The sequence below is a fragment of the Ipomoea nil genome, unplaced genomic scaffold (assembly GCF_001879475.1).
Source record: "Ipomoea nil cultivar Tokyo-kokei standard unplaced genomic scaffold, Asagao_1.1 scaffold2144, whole genome shotgun sequence".
Lineage (NCBI taxonomy): Eukaryota > Viridiplantae > Streptophyta > Magnoliopsida > Solanales > Convolvulaceae > Ipomoea > Ipomoea nil.
Genome location: NW_017618572.1, coordinates 5,055,647 through 5,075,313, shown reverse-complemented (window position 1 = coordinate 5,075,313; position 19,667 = coordinate 5,055,647). Strand labels below are relative to the sequence as shown.

General features: G+C 36.1%; 1 long non-coding RNA gene across 1 annotated transcript; it reads right to left on the bottom strand.

Annotated features, from left to right (window-relative positions):
• Positions 1-366: 366 nt before the first annotated feature.
• LOC109148717 lies at positions 367-17,483 on the bottom strand. Its single transcript, XR_002048846.1, has 3 exons — positions 17,473-17,483; positions 10,882-10,892; positions 367-458 (listed from the first exon to the last, which is right to left on the bottom strand). It is a non-coding gene; the product is annotated as an uncharacterized LOC109148717 (long non-coding RNA).
• Positions 17,484-19,667: the final 2,184 nt, after the last annotated feature.

Genomic DNA, 19,667 nt, shown 5'->3' with positions numbered 1-19,667 from the left:
ATAAGAGGGAGTAAAAGTTGGGAGTATAAAATGAGAGTACACCAAGCATTTTCCTCTAATTTAACATGTCAAATTGCATACTCAATTTTACATGATATGGTGATATGTCCTAAGAAAATGTTCTTGCAATAATTGGGAGTTCTACTCTTTTTTTTTTTTTTTTTTTGAAAATAAAAATCACAATTCATTAATGATATACTGAAACGTTTACAATAAAGATCCATGGAATGGTGAAACATTCCTTACAGTTAGACATAGAAACAACTTCCCTAGCAATCCTACTGAAAACTTGGTTCGCAGACTATTTCACAAAATTGAAGTTGAATTCTTTGGAGGAACTTAAAGCTTCTTTAATGATTTGGTCAAACGTACCCACGACTTACACTGGTTGAATAGTCTTGCACACCACTTGAGTATCTATTTCCATTCTTCTATCCATTGACAATATCTCCATCGGGCTGAACTGCATATCATAGTTCAGAAGAGTCTCTTTTTCAAGAATGTTTGTCACCTAGGATGAGATTCACATACGCCATGACCAGTTTTATCGTTTCACGCTTTATGAAAAAGAACTCGCCAAGTCAACGAGAGGAAGAAACTCGTCAAAACAACGAGAAGAAAAACACAAAAACTGCAAACAAAATTAAACTAGTAAAACAAAGCAAAGGGAAACAACAGTACAGTGTGAAAATAATGGAGTAACGATCGGTAGCGGTGGTGATAGAGGAGATCAGAAAACGGTGAAGGTGGATGTTATCTGCGGTGGATATGACAGCAGGGGAAGATGATCGGACGCCGCCTCCGATCTACTTGCTTCACAAAGGCAACGGCAATGTGCCCCGTCCCTTGGGGACGGGGACGGGGAAAAAATTCGGGGATCGGGGACGGGGACAGGAATTTGTGAAATTTTCCGGTGGGGACGGAGACGAGAAGGAGATACCCCTTCCCGCTCCGCCCCATTCCCAAATTTTATATATATATATATATATATATATATATATATATATATATATATATATATATATATAGGAATTAGAAATTAGATATAGATTATTATAGAATTTCCTTCTGCCTGTCGCAATTTTGCTAAGTTCTCAATCGCTCAACCCTGTGTACTATGTATAACGCATATACGGTGTATTGCATGTTGATATAATGATATTACAATATATTGAGTTAATCACATACTGTGTACTGTTGGATTAAAGATAATTAGTTAATTACATAATTCATTGTTGTGTAGTACTGTGTATATTGATTATTGAATATTACATAGAATATATGTAATTAAACATAATTACGTAAATTGTATTAGTTTGAATAAAACTATTTGTAGTTAGTGCCTATTAGGACTTATGGATTTTACTTTTTTCATTTTTATTTTTTAAAATTGGAATAATTTGATATGTTGACTATGAATTGATCGGCATGGGGATTTTTCGTCCCCGCCAAATTTTCCGTAGGGACAAAAATGAGGAACTTTTTTAATTTTCCGTCAAGAATGGAGGCAGAAACGAGAACGGAATAGCGGGAACGGGGCTCTGTAAAATTCCAGAGGAGAGAGAGAATTAGGGAGTTCTACTTCATCGTGTCGGCGGAATTTACTTTTTGATTTCAACCTTCTGAGTTCAACTTTATTGATGTAACTATTCTTCCAAAATCTTCAGTAGATTATACTCTTGATCTCTCATCATGAGACTCTTTAAAATCAAAAGATTTGTTTCCCAAATAGAATAAACAACTTAAATAAAATTTCTATGAACTTAAAATAATATTTCAACTTCACAACTCTCAAAATAGTATTTAAAAATATTATTTAAATTTAATAATAAATGTTTAAAATCATCAAACATAAATTTACTATATAAATTTCTAACAGTACCCATATATAGTTTTTATACATTTGGAATAATATATTCGGTTTTGTCATATGTTCAAAAGCCTTACTATAAAAAATTAGCTACAAAGTATATATTAAAAATTAAAGCTACATATTGGTAGCTCTTGGTCATATCCAAATGTTGTGCATATCCATAAGAAATTACAAAACAAACATTTTCTTTATACTTTATCAATGATAAATTGTTGAGCATTATTCTACGCACTTAGTGCGTATAATAGCTTGTGTGTGTATATAAATAAATAAATAAATACACACGCGCGCGCACACACACACACACACACACACACACACACACACACACACACACACACACACACACACACACACACACACACACACACACATATATATATATATATATATATATATATAGGATCCCGCTCAAATGAGAATGGTCGTCCATAAAAGAACTCAAAACGCATGACATCCATTCACGTGTTCGTAAATAATTGAACATCGAAGTGCAAGTAGCAGTTTCATATAGTACACCTAAGTGCATGTAAAATGTATTACAAGTGCACGTAAAATGTATTATAGGTGCAAATAAAATTTACATTGAGCATCAATACTAAGTTCACATAACGTTATAATTAGTTGCACCTAGGTGCACGAATGTTAACAAGGTAAATTACTTGCACTTGTAAGTGAAATTAGGTGTACTTGTAAGTAATTTTACTTGCACTTTTTACTAGCAAATGTGCACCAGCTACTTGCACTTATAGGACATTTACTCGTACCAAAGTTTGAGTTATTTACGAAAATGCTACCGCATCGTTTTTTTTAAAATTGCATCTGATTCGTTGATTTGGACAGCTGTACATGGTTCTTATTTCTCTCCTGGACACTTATTCGCATTAGAGCGTGCCCATATATATATATATATATATATATATATATATATATATATATATATATATATATATATATATATATATATAGACACACACACGAGAGACACTCAATGATATAGTAAGAAAGTTGATAAGGCATTAAAGACATATATGGTGGATTGTATAATGAGGTGACATGTGGATGAGAATTGATTGAATTGTATTAATTGAACGTTAGTTACAATGAGATTAGATTATGTGAATATATACAATAGAGAGTCACAGAGTGACAAGGATAAGAAGTTCTAAACAGACTCGGATACATAGAGTCCTAATACTCCCCCTCAAACACAGTGTATACTAGTAACCTGTAGATTGTCTCAAAGTGAAAAAAATCTAGGCCCAGGTAGAGCTTTCGTGAATATATCAGCAAGTTGATCTTTTGTAGAGATGAAATTGACTTGAATATCACCTTAAGCTACTCTATCTCGTACAAAATGATAATCAATCTCCACATGCTTGGTGCGTGCATGAAAGATTAGATTATCGCATATATAGGTAGCACTTATATTATCACACCATAGTTTTGGAACAGAAATACCTGGCACCTATATCTCACGAAGCAACGACATAATCCATAGAACCTCAGCACAAACATCCGCAAGAGCTTTGTATTCGGTCTTAGTGGACGATCAAGCAACAGTTCTCTGTTTCTTACAAACCCAGGATATAAGACTATTACCCAAGAACACTGCAAAACCACTTGTGGGGTTACGATCTTCAGGACAACTAGCCCAATCAGAATCAGAAAAGGCATGAATCTCCTTTGAAGCACACCGCTGTATGTGTAGTCCATAGCCAACTATTCCCTTAACATACCTAAGTACAAGTTTGAGCTGCTCCTAGTGCGAAGTGGTGGGGGCATGCATGTGTTGACATAGCTGATTAAGTGCAAATGACAAATCAGGTCGTGTGACAGTGAGATATTGTAATGCTCCAGCTAGACTCCTGTACTGCGTGGGGTCATCATATAGATCTGCACTGAAGGGGAACAATTTTTGAAATAGATATAGGTGTAGAAAGGTGTTTGCAGTCTGTCATTCCAGCATGTTTTAAAATATCATTCACGTACCGTTACTGAGACATTATAATCTCATCGTTACTCTTAACAGTTTCAATGCCCAGAAAGAAATTTGGTTCACCAAGATCTCTAATTTTGAATGTTGCAGACAGTTTAGATAGGAGTTGAGATATTAGAGCCTAATCACTCCCCATTACAAGTATATCATCCACATAAATCAGTAGATAAACCAAGGCAGAATCTTTAGAGTAATAGAACAAAGAGATATATGTTTTGGATGTCTGAAAACCAACTGATAGTAAAAACGTATGTAGACGATTAAACCAAGCTATCTGATCTTGGTTTAACCCATATAGAGATCTCTTTAACAGACAGACATGATTAAGGAAGTTAGCATCAATGTACCCAGGGGGTTGCTTCATATAAACTGTTTCAGCCAGATTACCATTCAAAAAGGCATTATGAACATCTAGCTGCTTGATAGCCCATCCAGATGATAAAGCTAAAGATAATAGAAGTGTTACCGTTGTAGGCTTTACCACTAGACTGAAAATGTCGAAGAAATCATGTCCTGGAACCTGATTGAAGCTCTTTGCTACCAGCCTGGCTTTATTCCTCTCAATAGTACCATCAGCCTTCCTTTTCGTATGAAAACCCCATTTACAGCCAATAATATTCATACCGAAGGTGGGTGGAACTAGAGATCATGTCTGGTTATGTAGGAGAGCATTTAATTCTTGGTACATGGTTTCACGCCACTCAGGATATTTAACAGCTTGAGAGTGACATGTGGGTTCCGTAGGGTATACTTGAGCCGCTAGATCCAAAAGAGGAGCCTCCGACCTACTGCGAGTTGCCATAAAGTGAGTACGGACATTTGGTCTGGTGGACCACCCACATGAGCGACCTCGTTGCCGTCGAGCCGGTTCCACTGAATTATCCGGAGGGGAGGCGGACTGCATGGGATCTGAGGCTGTCACGGAATCGGTTGGCAGCGGCGGTTATGGCAGAAAATCATTGGGCACGGGATCCGAGGCAGCGGTGTTGTGGCTTAGAACAGATTTTACCCATGGTGCATACTGAGAAAAAGATAGATCCTGCAAAGAAGTTTTAGTAGCAAAAGGAAAGACTTTGATAAGTGCCAATTATGTTATGTTTTGTAGGGTGTTTAATAGGCAAATTGCGCTATAATTGGAGTCATTTATGCCTAATTCATTCTTAAATAGCTTAATTTGATAGAAATTAGGATTAAGGACTAATTCTATTGTCTTTGTAGGAAAATAGCAAAATATTGTCATTTTCAAGGCATTCCGGCGATAGTTCGATAAAATTATAATATCTTGAGCTAGGAGTGTCCAAATGAGGTGATTCAAGTGGCTATGGTTTGGGATTTTCAAGGACTACAACTCTAATTTCAGGCAAAAATTCCACAAAATTCCACGCAGCTCACAACCTGCGTTGCGAATTGCGTAGACGGGACACTTAAATGAAATTTCATATTTTAAGCCTATTTAAAGGCTTGTAAGGGGATCATTGAAGACACTTCTTTTCCCATTCTTTTACTCTCATATTCAGGTCTCTTAGGTTAGGGTTAGGTTAGATTTACATTTCCTTGAAGATCTACACTCATTGTTCTACAATTTCTCTTGGATGCTTGCGCAATAGATTGAAGATTTGGGTAACATCTCTTCCTTGTTTATTATTTCAGATTTAATCTTGTGTTTGCAATCCTTGTAATGATGATGAGTTCTTAGATTGCTTTGATTTGGATTGGATTTGATTTGTTGATTACTACGACAAAGAACGATTTTAACGTCGGTTAAAATACGCCATTTAACGTCGGTTATCTTTCGACGTCGACTTTAAAGACGTAGTAAGTAAATGATACGACATCGGTTAAAAAACCGACGTCGTATGTTTTTTTAAATTAAATTAATTAACATACGACGTCGGCTTTTAGGGTAAAGCCGACGTCGTATAGTATTTATTTATTTATTTTAAGAAAATAATTAACATACGATGTCGGCTTTTAGGTAAAAGTCGACGTCGTATAGTATTTATTTATTTTTTTTAAATAATTAACATACGACGTTGGGTTTTACCTAAAACCCGACGTCGTATGTTAATTAATTAAATTTTTAAAAACTATACGACGCCAGCTTTACCCTAAAAGCCGACGTCGTATTTTTTTTTTATATATATTTGTTTTATGGTTTCTACCCCAACCTGTATCAATTTTCAGATCCTGCGCAGCTAGCAATTTAATATTCAACATCAACTAATTCATTAAACTAATTCAAACTATTAAACATGAAACTAATATAAAGAACACAATTCATTAAACTAATTCAAGCTACTAAACATAAAACTAATATAAGTAACACAATTCAGCAAAACTACTAAACATTAAGCCAATAAACATAAACTAATTTTAAACGTAAAGTATCAACTAAGAAGCGTTTTATTAACCCATTCATCAATAAGAAACTTAGACCATTTGTCTCTAACTTCATCAATCTCTTGTTTGTTGTAGGGCAATCTTCCTTGTCTTTCCAAAGCGTACAAAGTTCAAAAGAAATAAAAATAATAAATAAGCAAGTATTTTTAAACATTTGAAGAAAATAAATATATTATGAAATTACTTGCCTTATCCATTCCTTTGCTTAGGTTGTTGGAAACAATTTCCAACATGAACTTCATCACATAATAACAACATTCGGTGGTTCCTTTTTGTATAGCACACTACATTTGAATTACAATAAAATTAAAATAAATTAATAAAAAACAATAAGTTTGCATGTTTTACAAAGTGAATGAAGTACTTACCGAACATATAGTCCATTTTGGTGAACGATTTTGTTTCTTTCCACTCATCATGTTTGTTGCAGTCATACACCTATTAATATAAGACATAAAATATATATAAATACTTGGCATCACTAGTTTAATGATAACTATTAATTAATTATATAAATTTACATACGTTTCCATTATATGTTTAATGTCTTCACGCGGTCCATGACCAAGTGAATCAAACCAAAAAAATTCATTTAGTCCAGGCAAATCGCCATCAACATCCAATGCTCACTAGAAATAAATATTTATTAGTTTTAAGTGACTATAATATATAATAAAAATATATTATATTTAAGTATTTTTATTTAAAACGTAATTAATACTCACTTGAGAACATATGGGGCTAAGTATACAAATTTCTTCCCAGACTGCATGGTGGCATTTATATACGATTTTCTGTCCTCCATATTATTTATTTGTGGTTGAATCCGATATGGATCTAGGAAGCCATACATGTTTTTTTATGCCAACTCAAAACTAATGTAAATATCCATATTCACAAACACAACCAATTATATATAGATTACCAACTATATAAATATACAACTATTATGAATAAATAATACTAAAGAACTTATTAGCTCATAAAGAACTGAACTAGAGAAACATCGATGGTCTCCATTTTTAAGAAATGCATTATCTCATCACTTGCAAGGTGCAAGTCATAGTCAATGTTGCCCATAATACCACGAGCCACATGGACCACAAGATGGTGTTCAAAACGGCGAGCTATTGAAAAGGCATTTTTGCTTTCATCAGTCAAAGAATCTGGATCAACTATAGTGAATTGTTGATGTACGGATTGCACACCCGATTGAAAAGTCAATTTGGTCTCTTTTTTTGACTGTGAATTATAATACAAGTAAGAATTATTATTTTAAAAGTAAATTACTTACTATTTTAAAATAAAAATATTTTCAGTGTACATACCGCATCAGCTTCAGTACATAACTCTACCAGCTTCTTTGGCCAAGTAATAAAGTGTTGAATTGCATCACCTACAAGCTGAACCTCACTGGTGGGGATTGGTACATGTGCACTTGGATCACTAACTTCATTTACGCTCACCTTCACATCATTTATATCCAGTACAACCCCATGAACCTGTCCATCACTGTAAGCTATCCCATATGCCACTGGCCATCTAATTGGATCTTCTAAGAATAATTGACATCGTGCCCCTAACTGCATTAATTTTTAATTAAGATTCATATAAAATTTTATTGAAAATAATAATAAGATTAACTATAAACGAATACTTACAGCCGGTAAATTACTAAAAGGGTCCGGGGAACTAGCTTTGTCACTTCGAGATGGTAGCTCAGCATCGACACATACGTCATTCCCCTGCTTTGATTATACAGATTGGTGAACATGAGTCTGCAGAGAACTAAATTGTAGCATCATCTGAGTCATGCGTGCCTCAAATTGATCAGTTAATCGTTGACTCAATTCCTCATGCTTAGCAATATTTTGCTGATTTTGTTTTTCTAGCGCTAGTGCAACAGCAGCATCAAGACGTGCATCAACAGCAGCATCAACCAATCGTTGAACATATTCAGGAGTCTTTTGGCGACGTTTTGCATGGTCAAATACACTTTTGAAGCCATGTCCTCTTCCCATGGCTCTAACACATCCAGAATGCTCATCAGTACCTAATGCAACAGTCAATGAATCTTGTCTTCCCTCCTCAACAAATTCTCCTTGAGAAATTTGGAACTCAAGAGCATCATAACATATATAAAAATTATTCAATAATAATTACTATTACTTTAGTAACTGACAACATATTTACTTATAATTTTTTCTGCCACCAATCTTGTTGATTCAGTGCGATAATTTCCTGACTTGTCAATTCTTGCTTTCTTCCACTTTTTGGCTCTACGTGGAGGACTTGGAGGACTCATTGTATACGACGGATCTGCATCAGCACATGCTTGTTTTTCTTTCAACTTCTCATCCATCATCATCTTCTCCAACCTTTTATAACCTCCTCGAGCTAAAAGATGTGGATGAAGATTCTTAGCTTGTATGTCTTGATATTTTTTTCTTTTTGCCTATATAAATACAAAATATTAATCAAACTATTTCCATGTCCCTCATAATAATGATAGAGTTTATGTTCGAAATATTGATAGAATAATAATGATACCTCATATTCTGGACCTGTATACGACTTTACAAACTCATCCCATGTCTCTTGTTCAATGAAGTCATATTTTTTACATGGGTTCATACCTGCAAAACTACCGTATATAAACTTGCTCACCAATTTTGCTTTAAAATCTTTCCACCGATCACCTACATATTTTATCCATTCTTTCCTCATATCAGTTGTGTCGGGAATATCATAAGTATTCTGCAAAACAAAATTATTTATTAGTTAGAAATGTAATTATAGAAACTTTATGAATAAATCAAAATCTTAAAAAATTAAAAGTTACCAGGATTTGTTTCCAAATAGTACTCTTAATAGTTTCTAGGACATTCGACCATTCATCTATTGTGATAGGAGTATGGATTCGTCCCACTAATGCAACATAACTTTTAAATGCACTGCCTTCTGGCCCGTAGACAGGCTCCAATCCATCAAGCTCAATGTGGTGTTTCCCCAAAGTAGAACGCTGCAGAATGAGTTTTTGCATACGAGTGGCACCCCTCGTCTTAGAACTAGTATTACTACTTTGAGTAGTATGAGTACCTTGTGTAGTACCATCACCATTTGCTGAATCCATACGCCTATTTAGAAACAAAAATTATTAGAATATATAGAAGTACTACAATAAGAAAACTAAAAAACAAAATAAATAGTGGGCATTACATGTAATAATCAATTCTCCCATATCCCTTCATGATGATCATCTCGTAATGCATGTACTTCATCTATCTCATTATCAATAATAGTGGGCAATAAACTTGAAGAAAATGGTGGTATTTCCTCAATATCAAAACTAACATCTTCATTCTCATCTCTAGTAATTTGTCTCTTTCCATGAAGAACAATTGACCAGTTTTTGTCACAAGGATCACTAATATAAAAGACTTGTTTTGCTTGGGATGCCATTATGAACTGCTCATTTTTGTGCCCTTCGCGATTAAAATCTACAAGTGTAAATCCTAATTCATCAACTTTTACACCATGTTTATTATCTACCCATCTACATCGGAACACTGGCACCCTAAAGAAAACATAATCAACTTCTCATATTTCTTCAGTCACACCATAATATGACAACTCTGCAAACACAGAATTTGTATCTTTCAAACTACTGAAATGCATTGAATTTGCAACCAAAGTAACTCCACTGTTTTGCATAGTGCTCTTTTCATCTTGAGCTTTTGTATAAAAAGAAAACTCATTAATGTCATATCCATTATACCATATGACATCCAAACCAGGACCATGTGCTAACCATGAAACAGTTTCAGAAACATTATTCTCTTCAATAACTTTATTTTTGAACCGACGAATAAAAGTTCGATTATGTTCGCCCACAATCCACATGTCTGTCCTTCTGGGATTTTGCTCTCTAATCAATGCCTTGTGTTCATCTAAATACGTTTCGACTTCACTTGTATTATGCAAGATGTACAAGTGTGCCTCCTCAACATCTTCACGAGGCATAGTCTTCACTTTGACTCCTCGAGTACCTTCCCAGCAATTCTTCCTTCATATCGATTATTAGAAACACCAATAGCCTCTACCCCTGCCAAATATTCTGTACAAAACTCAGTAACCTCCTCTGCAACATAGCTTTCAACTATAGATGCTTCCGGCCTATATCGGTTCCTAACATAACCTTTTAATACTTTCATGTACCGTTCAAATGGGTACATCCACCTCAAATAAGTTGGACCATAATGTTTGATCTCTCTCACCAAATGCACAAGCAAATGAACTATGATATCAAAAAATGAAGGTGGAAAGTGCATCTCTAGCTGACACAGTGTAACAATAATGTCATTTTGCAATTCATCTAATTTGTCTGGATCAACAACATTCCCACATATTGCATTGAAAAAGAAACAAAGTCTTATGATGGTATATCTCAACTTTTTAGGCAATATGCCTCTAACAGCCACTGGCAATAGTTGTTGCATTAAGACATGACAATCATGAGACTTCAACCCCACCAACTTTAAATCTTGCATATTAACAAGTCTACTGATATTTGATGAATACCATTGTGGTACCTTTACTCCACGTAAACACTCACAAAAACTTATTTTCTCCTTTCTTGATAAAGTATGAGCAGCCGGAGGCAAATATGTTCTCTTATCCCCGCAACGTGGAGCTAATGTAGGTCGTATACACATTTCAACCAAATCCAATCTAGCATTGAGTCCATCTTTAGTCTTACCTTTTATGTCTAAAAGAGTTCCAACAAGACTATCACATACATTTTTCTCCACATGCATCACATCAATACTATGTCTCACATCTAGTGTCTTCCAATATGCAAGATCAAAGAATATAGATTTCTTTTTCCACGGACTCTTCTCATTTGTAGGTATCTCAACATTATATTTTGACCTCTTACCTCTTTGAGATTGAAGCTTTTGAGTCTTACCAAAAGTAACATTGATGCATTCAACTCGTTCATAAACTTGATTCCCAGTCAATGGTTGTGGAGCATCTGTATAGTCTTGTACCCCATTGAATGCCTTTTTTAATTTTCGATAAGGGTGAAATTTATCAAGAAATCTCCGATGCCCCATGTATACAGTCTTTCTACTATGAACAAGTTGATGATAACAGGTATTATCTTCACATATGGGGCATGCCTTATGACCTTTGACACTATATCCAGACAAGTTTCCATAAACTGGAAAGTCATTGATTGTGCAAAAAAAGCATTGCATGCAACTTAAAAGTCTCCTTCCGGTATGCGTCAAACACTAACACACCTTCATCCCATAATTGCTTCAAGTCATCAATCAAAGGTGCCAAAAAAAACATCTATATCACTACCTGGTTGTTTTGGCCCAGAAATCATCAAGCATAATAATATGTATTTGCGTTTCATACACAACCACGGGGGTAGATTATAAATTATCAACATAACTGGCCACGAGCTATGCTTACTACTTAGGTTCCTGTGGGGATTAATACCATCAGTACAAAGTCCAAGTCTAAGATTTCTCGACTCGTGGCCAAATTCAGGAAATACATTATCAAATGTTATCCATTGAGAAGAATCGGCCGGGTGTCGAAGCTTGCCATCGGAAATTCTTTCATCTGCATGTCATGTTAAGTTCTTCGCATCACTTGGATTTGCAAACATGTGCTTAAATCTTGGAAGAATTGGGAGATACCACAAAACTTTAGCTGGTGGACTTTTCAAACGTACTTTACCACTCTCTCTTGTTTTATAACGAGATGCCCCGCATATTGGACATGCATGCAAGTCTTTGTAATCATTCCTAAACAATATGCAATCGTTAGGACAAGCATGTATCTTTTTGTACCCCATACCCATGGGACACAACATCTTTTTGGCATCATACGTACTCTTGGGAAGTTCATTACCATCTGGAAGCATATCATTTACTATTTTATGTAATGCAGTAAAGCTCTTGTTGCTCCACCCATTCCCATCTTTCAAGTTGAATAATTTTAATACAGCAGATAATCGGGTATATTTACTACACTCTGGCCATAAAGGTTGTTTTGAATCATTCAATAATTCATCCAACCCATTTGACCGATTGGTAAACGCTTCTCCAACATCGCGAAATATTTCATCCAACCGATCTTCAGACTCATCATATTCATTGTCAACATACATGTTAGATGTTGTAGCCACATCGCTTTCACCGTGCCAAATCCATTGTGTATAATATGGATTAATCCCATTAACGATTAGATCATCATATATGTCCTCTTCACCTAACCTTTTCTAATTACAACATTTCGTACAAGGACAGAAGAACCTCTTATTCCTATTCGGAAGGTTATTCTTTGCAAACTGTAAAAAAATTCTAACTCCATATTCATATTCCTGACTAAGTCGATTAGCTTTAATCCAACTTTTATCCATCACAAGCCAATCTAAAATAATAATAACCCTAGTTAAACATTTGTTAACACTATTTTAACAAATTTTTATAATAATAACTACTACAGCAACCACACTCATTCTTAAAATTCAACATATATATATATATATATATATATATATATATATATATATATATATATATATATATATATATATATATATATATATATATATATATATATATATACAAAATAAATCCTAAATTTTCAAATATCAACACAATTCTATTTCTATTTCAATTCACAAAGGGCTTATCTTTTCGATTTTATTTAGTAATTAGGTTCTAAGGCAATTTATAAGCCATCTCATAATTATTTAGCTCAAATTAGGTAATACTAAAATTTATAAGTCATCTCATAAAAGAAATTGTCAAATTCTTTAGCTCAATCTTTCTTCACCTAAATAATTAAACTACTACAACAACTACGCTGGGATGACTTGTTGCAGTGGAGAGCTACAAGCTGATCCCAAATTGGGAGATGAGGCTTGGTCAGTGGTAGCTCTAAACTCTATGGAGGGAGGGGTTATTACTGATTGCTTGATGAGCCTGCTAGACAGATGGAGCTGAAGATCTGGGAGGTTGCAGATGAATATGATGAGGCTAATAGAGCCTGCAGAGGTATATTAAAGCTCATTGAGTGGAGGTATACCTCTGCCTTGGGGCTGATCCCTTGCTGGGATATGATGTCTCAAGCAGGGCCTGGTTCATTTGGGAGTTGAAGCTGGGATGAAATAAAGGGAATCAGGGCAGTACATTCTGAATTCTGAGCTGCAAAATAAGAATGGAGTTGGTAAGATATGCTATGCTGGGTTTGCAGCCATTTGCCAAAGCTTTTGTGGAGGGAATGGTTGCCATGGGACTGATCTTATCATGGGAAATGATGTCTTGTGTGTGCCTTATATAAAGTCTTTGATTTGTTGGATTCTGAGTGATGCAGAAATGGAATGGTCATGTTGATTAATTGGTAGAGCTTGAGGCAGAATTGAAATTTGAAATGGTCCTTGGAGTGAGCTCATGTTCTGAAATGGACTTTGGAATGTATGGATTTTGTGCAGCAAGATGAGAATAAGAAAGGTCTAAGCCTGATGGGGTTCTGATGCTGTTTGACTTGAGGATTTTGCATCATTAGAGCAAAGCTTACTCAGTGGAGCTCTAATGATGCCATGAGGTAGATTCCACTATGGAAAATGATATCTCATGCTTTATGAAAAAAGGGAGGCACAAGGGAGTCCACCATTTATGGTGGACTTGTTGAATCATGGGATAATCTGGAATGGTAAAATGAAGCTGTGGCTGGGAACACTGTTGTGGCTCTTGATGGGCCATGGAGGATGGTGGAGCTAAAATGATGGGTTAGTGGAATGAAATCTGACTGGGTCATGGAGTTACAGAGTTTTTTGCACTTTTAGTCCCACGACTATAGTGGCACTGGCAGAATTGATCTACGACTTTTGAACATTGCAATTTTAGTCCACGACTATTGATTTTTTTGCAAAAATAGTCCTTCCGGCTACTTTTCCGTCAAAATTTCACCGGAAAAAAAAAATCTCCATTTTTAGCCGGGTTAAAATTGACATTTTACTTATCTCAAAAAATTAAAAGAAAAAAATTGATATTTGACTACATACAATATTATTGGGCTACATACTACTGCCCCAGGCGGCGGAGTTCCTGGAGCAGGCAGGGCTGTTAGTAAGTGGCGGAGCGGCCGTGGCGTTCCCCGGGCTCCGGCAGCAGCATTGGAGTGGTACATGTACTCTGCCGCCTGGGGCAGTAGTATGTAGCCCAGTAATATTGTATGTAGTCAAATATCAATTTTTTTCTTTTAATTTTTTGAGATAAGTAAAATGTCAATTTTAACCCGACTAAAAATAGAGAATTTTTTTTTTCCGGTGAAATTTTGACGGAAAAGTGGCCGGAAGGACCATTTTTGCAAAAAAATCAATAGTCGTGGACTAAAATTGCAAGGTTCAAAAGTCATGGATCAATTCTGCCAGTGCCACTATAGTTGTGGGACTAAAAGTGCAAAAAACTCTGGAGTTACATGAGGCAAAAATGATGAAACATGGATGCATCAGGCATTTTGGAAAAAGATGAAGGCCGAATGGGCAATCTGGGACCAAATTGGGCCTTTTATTTGATGAGAATGGATCAATTAATGATGGTGAGCCTGGAGCATTGTTTTCTATGGCCCAGGTTGATCTACGGGGAATAGGCCGGTTGGCTTATGAAGGAGATGGAGCTGTGGCATGATCTATGGAGGGGATGAGGCCAATCGGCCCATGTGGTCTTAGGCTCTTGGGCCTTTCAAATTTGATAGATGGGCTTCTTTAATTAATTAGCCTAATGGCCTTGTGGCCCTGGGCCCTATGTTGTAGGCCGCATGGCCATTTTCTTATAGAGGCCGAATGGCCAAGGTTTTATGGCCTTGGCTCATTTTGATGAGGGCCTTATGGCCTCTTTGTTTGGAGGGCCGAATGGCCCATGTTTGAGTTAGGCACTTGGGCCTTTTGATAGTTTGTGGGGTGGTCACTTTTGGGCCACCCTTGTACATATTACATTCTTTTAGACATTGTGAGCCATGGTTCACTTTTGGGGCCATGGCGTCTTTGTAGAGGCATGCCTCCTTTTCAGTTGTTATGCCATGGAACCGTGTTCACCATGGTTGGTGAACACGGTTCCATACGACGCCGTTTTGAGTGAGTGGGACTAACGGTGCCCGTAAGTGGCACCGTTAACTCCCACCACTCATTTTTTTTTTTTTTTTAAATTAAACGCGCCAATAGCGTTTGCAGTTCCCACTACACCATTTCACTTCCTCTCCACGCAACGTCCATCACTCTGCTCTCTGAACTCCACTCTCGAGCTCTCTTCTCTCACTTCGTCTTCCACAGTCATTTCCTTCGATCACTCTCAAACACTCTGCTCCACAGCCATTCCTCTCTGCTCTCGCATTTCTCGTTCTCGCATTTCTCATTCTCGCATCTCTCGAACAAAACTTCGCGTTCTCCCATAGCTATCAAAGGAGACAGCCTCTCCATCGCTCATTCTCAACGTTGCTTCACTTGTCTTACGGGTATTTTGTATATGGTGTGTTTATGATTTAGGGTTTTTGTATTCCGTGTACATATTTTGAAATTTTAAAATGGAATTTTGAATGTAATGTTATGAGCTTATGAATGTATATCTGTAGCATTATATATGTGTAGATTAACCATTATGAATTGATTCGTATATGGTTTTTACTGCTGTTTATTCATTTTCTATGCAAGCTTTGAATGTCCATAACGTTTATTCACTTATGTATTTTATGTCATGCAAATATGTATTTTATGTCATGCAAATATGTATTTTCTGTGTGAGATTATGAATTTTCTATTGTGCCTATGAAATTACGGTTTTGCTGTTATGAACTTTCTTATATGTGGTTATGTATTTTCTGTTAGAGATTATGAATTTTCTCGTAGGAGAGTATGAATTCTGTATTGTGAGTTGTGAATTTTATGTTCTGTAGTTATGAATTTTCTGTGTTGCAGTTATGAACTTTCTGTTCTGGGGTTATGAATTTTCTGTTCTGAGGTTATGAATTTTCTTTGTGGGATATTATGAATTGTATGTTACTATACTATGAATTATATGTGACTGTTATTGATGGACAATATGGAATTATGGATTTTCTCATATGAGATTATGAATTCTACAATGTGAGTTGTGAATTTTCTGTTCTGTATTGTAGTTATGAACTTTCTGTTCTAAGGTTATGAATTTTCTGTTATGATATTATGAATTTTCTTTGTGATATTATGAATTTTATGTTACTATATTATCAATTATGTGTAACTGTTATTTTGATGGACAATATATTCTTTTCGGTAGAGCATGGCTGGATTTATTCGGCACTCCCCATCCCCCCTCTACTGAAATAAGGAATATATTTTCCATCAATCTATATTATATGTTGTATATGAGTTACTTGCTTTCTAACGTTTTTAATAAAAGCAATGGACACTGCTCAACGAAGGAGAACACGCTCACAAACAAAGGCAGTCTTGAGCTCTCAAGCTGCAGAACCATCACAACCCTCACAGATGACAGCTGAACAAAACACTGCAGTCAAACCTACAACAAAAAACAAGAGAAAACGAACAACAAGGGCTGTACTTGACTCACAGGCTGCTCAACCATCCCAGCAGCAGTCTGATGACCTGCTCGAGCAAGAAGTTATTAGAGAAAAGAGATCAAAGCAGATAAATGACAGACATAGGGGCAAAACAGCCATTGGAGGTGATTGTGTAGAAGGGAGTTCTACTCCCTACTTCAGCACACGGATGGGACCAAAGACCATGTTTAGGCTTGTACAACAACTACTGCCAGAACAAAAACAATCTGTCCGTGATATTGGTTTTGGAGCCCTGTTGGACCTTCAATTGTGTGCAAATGAGTCACAATTAGTCCAGTATTTGATAGCCAACTTTGAGGTTTTCCAAACACATTTCAAGTTGGAGAACGACAAGCTCACAGTTGATGAAGAGGACGTTGAGTACACTCTTGGCATTCCAAGAGGAGAAAAGAAGGTTGTTGAGGCCCCAAAATATGATGAACAGGGGACACCGGAATACAGGGCTCTCTTGAAAAGCTGGAGGGAAAGATGGAATATTAAGCTTGGTTCCCCAATCACTACCCAGATGGGAGATGTCATAGTTCAAAGGGGAGATTCTGGAGATGACTTTAAGAGAGACTTCATGGTCTTGACTGTTTCGTGCATGATGAGGGGATTTCAGACACGCTACTGCAACAACAGAATCCTCAACTCCTTGATTAATGTTGATGAGATAAAGGAGTACAACTGGTGTGGCTACACCTACAACTCTCTGATCAAGTCCATCGAGCAGTACAGGAAGAAAAGTAATAGCTTCTTTACTAGACCAATGACATTCATATTGGTAAGCTCTAGCTCCACTTATGAATCTTATGATATTCAGATTGTAAATTATATGTGTTAGATTATGAATTTTCTTCTATGTGATTATGAATTTTTCTCTATGTGATTAAGAATTTTCCTCTATATGATTATGAATTTTCCTTTATGTCATTATGCATCTTCCTCTATGTGATTATGAATTTAGAGTATGTACTTATGAATCTTATGCTGTTTAGATTTTATGAGAATTATATGTGTCATATTATGAATTTTCCTTTATGTGCTTGTGAATTTTCCTTTATGTGCTTATGAATTTTCCTGTATGTGATTATGAATTTACAGTATGTACTTATGAATTTTATGCTATTTAGATTTTGTGAGAATTGTATTTGTCAGGTTATGAATTTTCCTTTATTTGATTATGAATGTTCCTTTATGTAATTATGAATTTTCCTTGTTGTCATTATGAATGTTCTTTTAATATTATGCAATAATGAATCTCATAATAGAAAGTTCATAATTGCATAACATAAAATCCATAATACGATAGTTGAATATAATGTTCATATGGATTATGAATTTTCTATTATGATATTATGAATTTTCTGTAGTGTAATTATGAATTTTGTGATTATAACTTTTTTATTTTACCTTTTTCTTCAACATTGTAGCTATTCTACTTTGATCGGGTCCAATTCAAAGGAATGAGCGTTCAAAGAACATATCCAAGCATTACTGCATGGACAAATAAACTTGCACGGCAAAGGGTTTCCGCTGAGAAAAGGTCGGGCGGATATGGTAAAGGGAAAGTTATCCCTCGTATTGCAAAGCCTACTGCTGATTGTATCGCTTCTACTTCCGCCCAACCAGTCCCAACCATCTCTGTGCCGCCATCTAGTGTTGATAGGGTTACACGGGTTCTACAACGCCTTGCTGCTGATGTCTTGGAATTCGGTGAGGCTATGGCTGAAGTTGGCAAACAAAACGCCCCAGTGGATGTTATGAAGGCTGCATTTTCTGGGATTTCCACCATGATTGGCGTTGCAAGCACGATAGAAAGACCACCAACTCCAACCTCCTCTCAACTTGACGACATCTTCTTTGGCCAAGAGTCTTTCACAAAGGCTGTTGATGCCTTGGTTGAAGCCTTCCAAAAGACCAATCGGCAAATGGAGATTGACCCTCCCTCATTTGATTTAGGGATTTCTTATACCCCGGCACCATTGGTTGATGAACCATGTGAGCAAAGTGCAATGGATGACGATGAATTGGATGCCCTTGTTGAGAACATTGTGAAAGACACTCCTGGTGCTGCTGATGCTGCTACACTCTCTACTACTCCTACCGCTATCCCTGCTACAACCCCTGCTGCTACGCATGGTGCTACGGCTGTTTCTTCCCCTGCTGCTTTCCCTACTCCTACACATGTTCCTACCACTGCTGCTACCCCTACTGCTTCATCTTCTGAAACATATGCTGCTACCCCTGCTACATCAAGTTCTGAAAGACGAGAAATAACTCCATTGATCAAGGTTCCATTCGCCAGAGATGTCCCTGATGCTGCTAATACTTCTACGCCTGCTGCTACACTACCTGCTACCCTCGACGATATTGATAGGTAAACTAATTAGAATATGAAATTGTGTTATGAACTTTCTGATATTATATTATGACTTTTCTTCTGAAATATTATTAATTTTCACATATGAGATTATGAGTTTTCTATTATGAGTATTAAATTACAGTTTTGATATTATGAACTTTCTGATATGCAATTATGTATTTTCTGTTCTGTATTTATGAATTTTCTGTACTGCAGTTATGAACTTTCTGACCTGAAATTGTGCAACTATGATGATATTAACTAGCTTCGTGTGTTTACAGTGCATTTCTGGATAGTGAATCTGATGTCGAGGATGTCACCAAGCGAAAGAGACCAGTCCGGAAATACAAAAACATCCCGTTAAACTTGAGGTCACCTTTTTGGACAAAGAATGTGCCATTTGACCATAA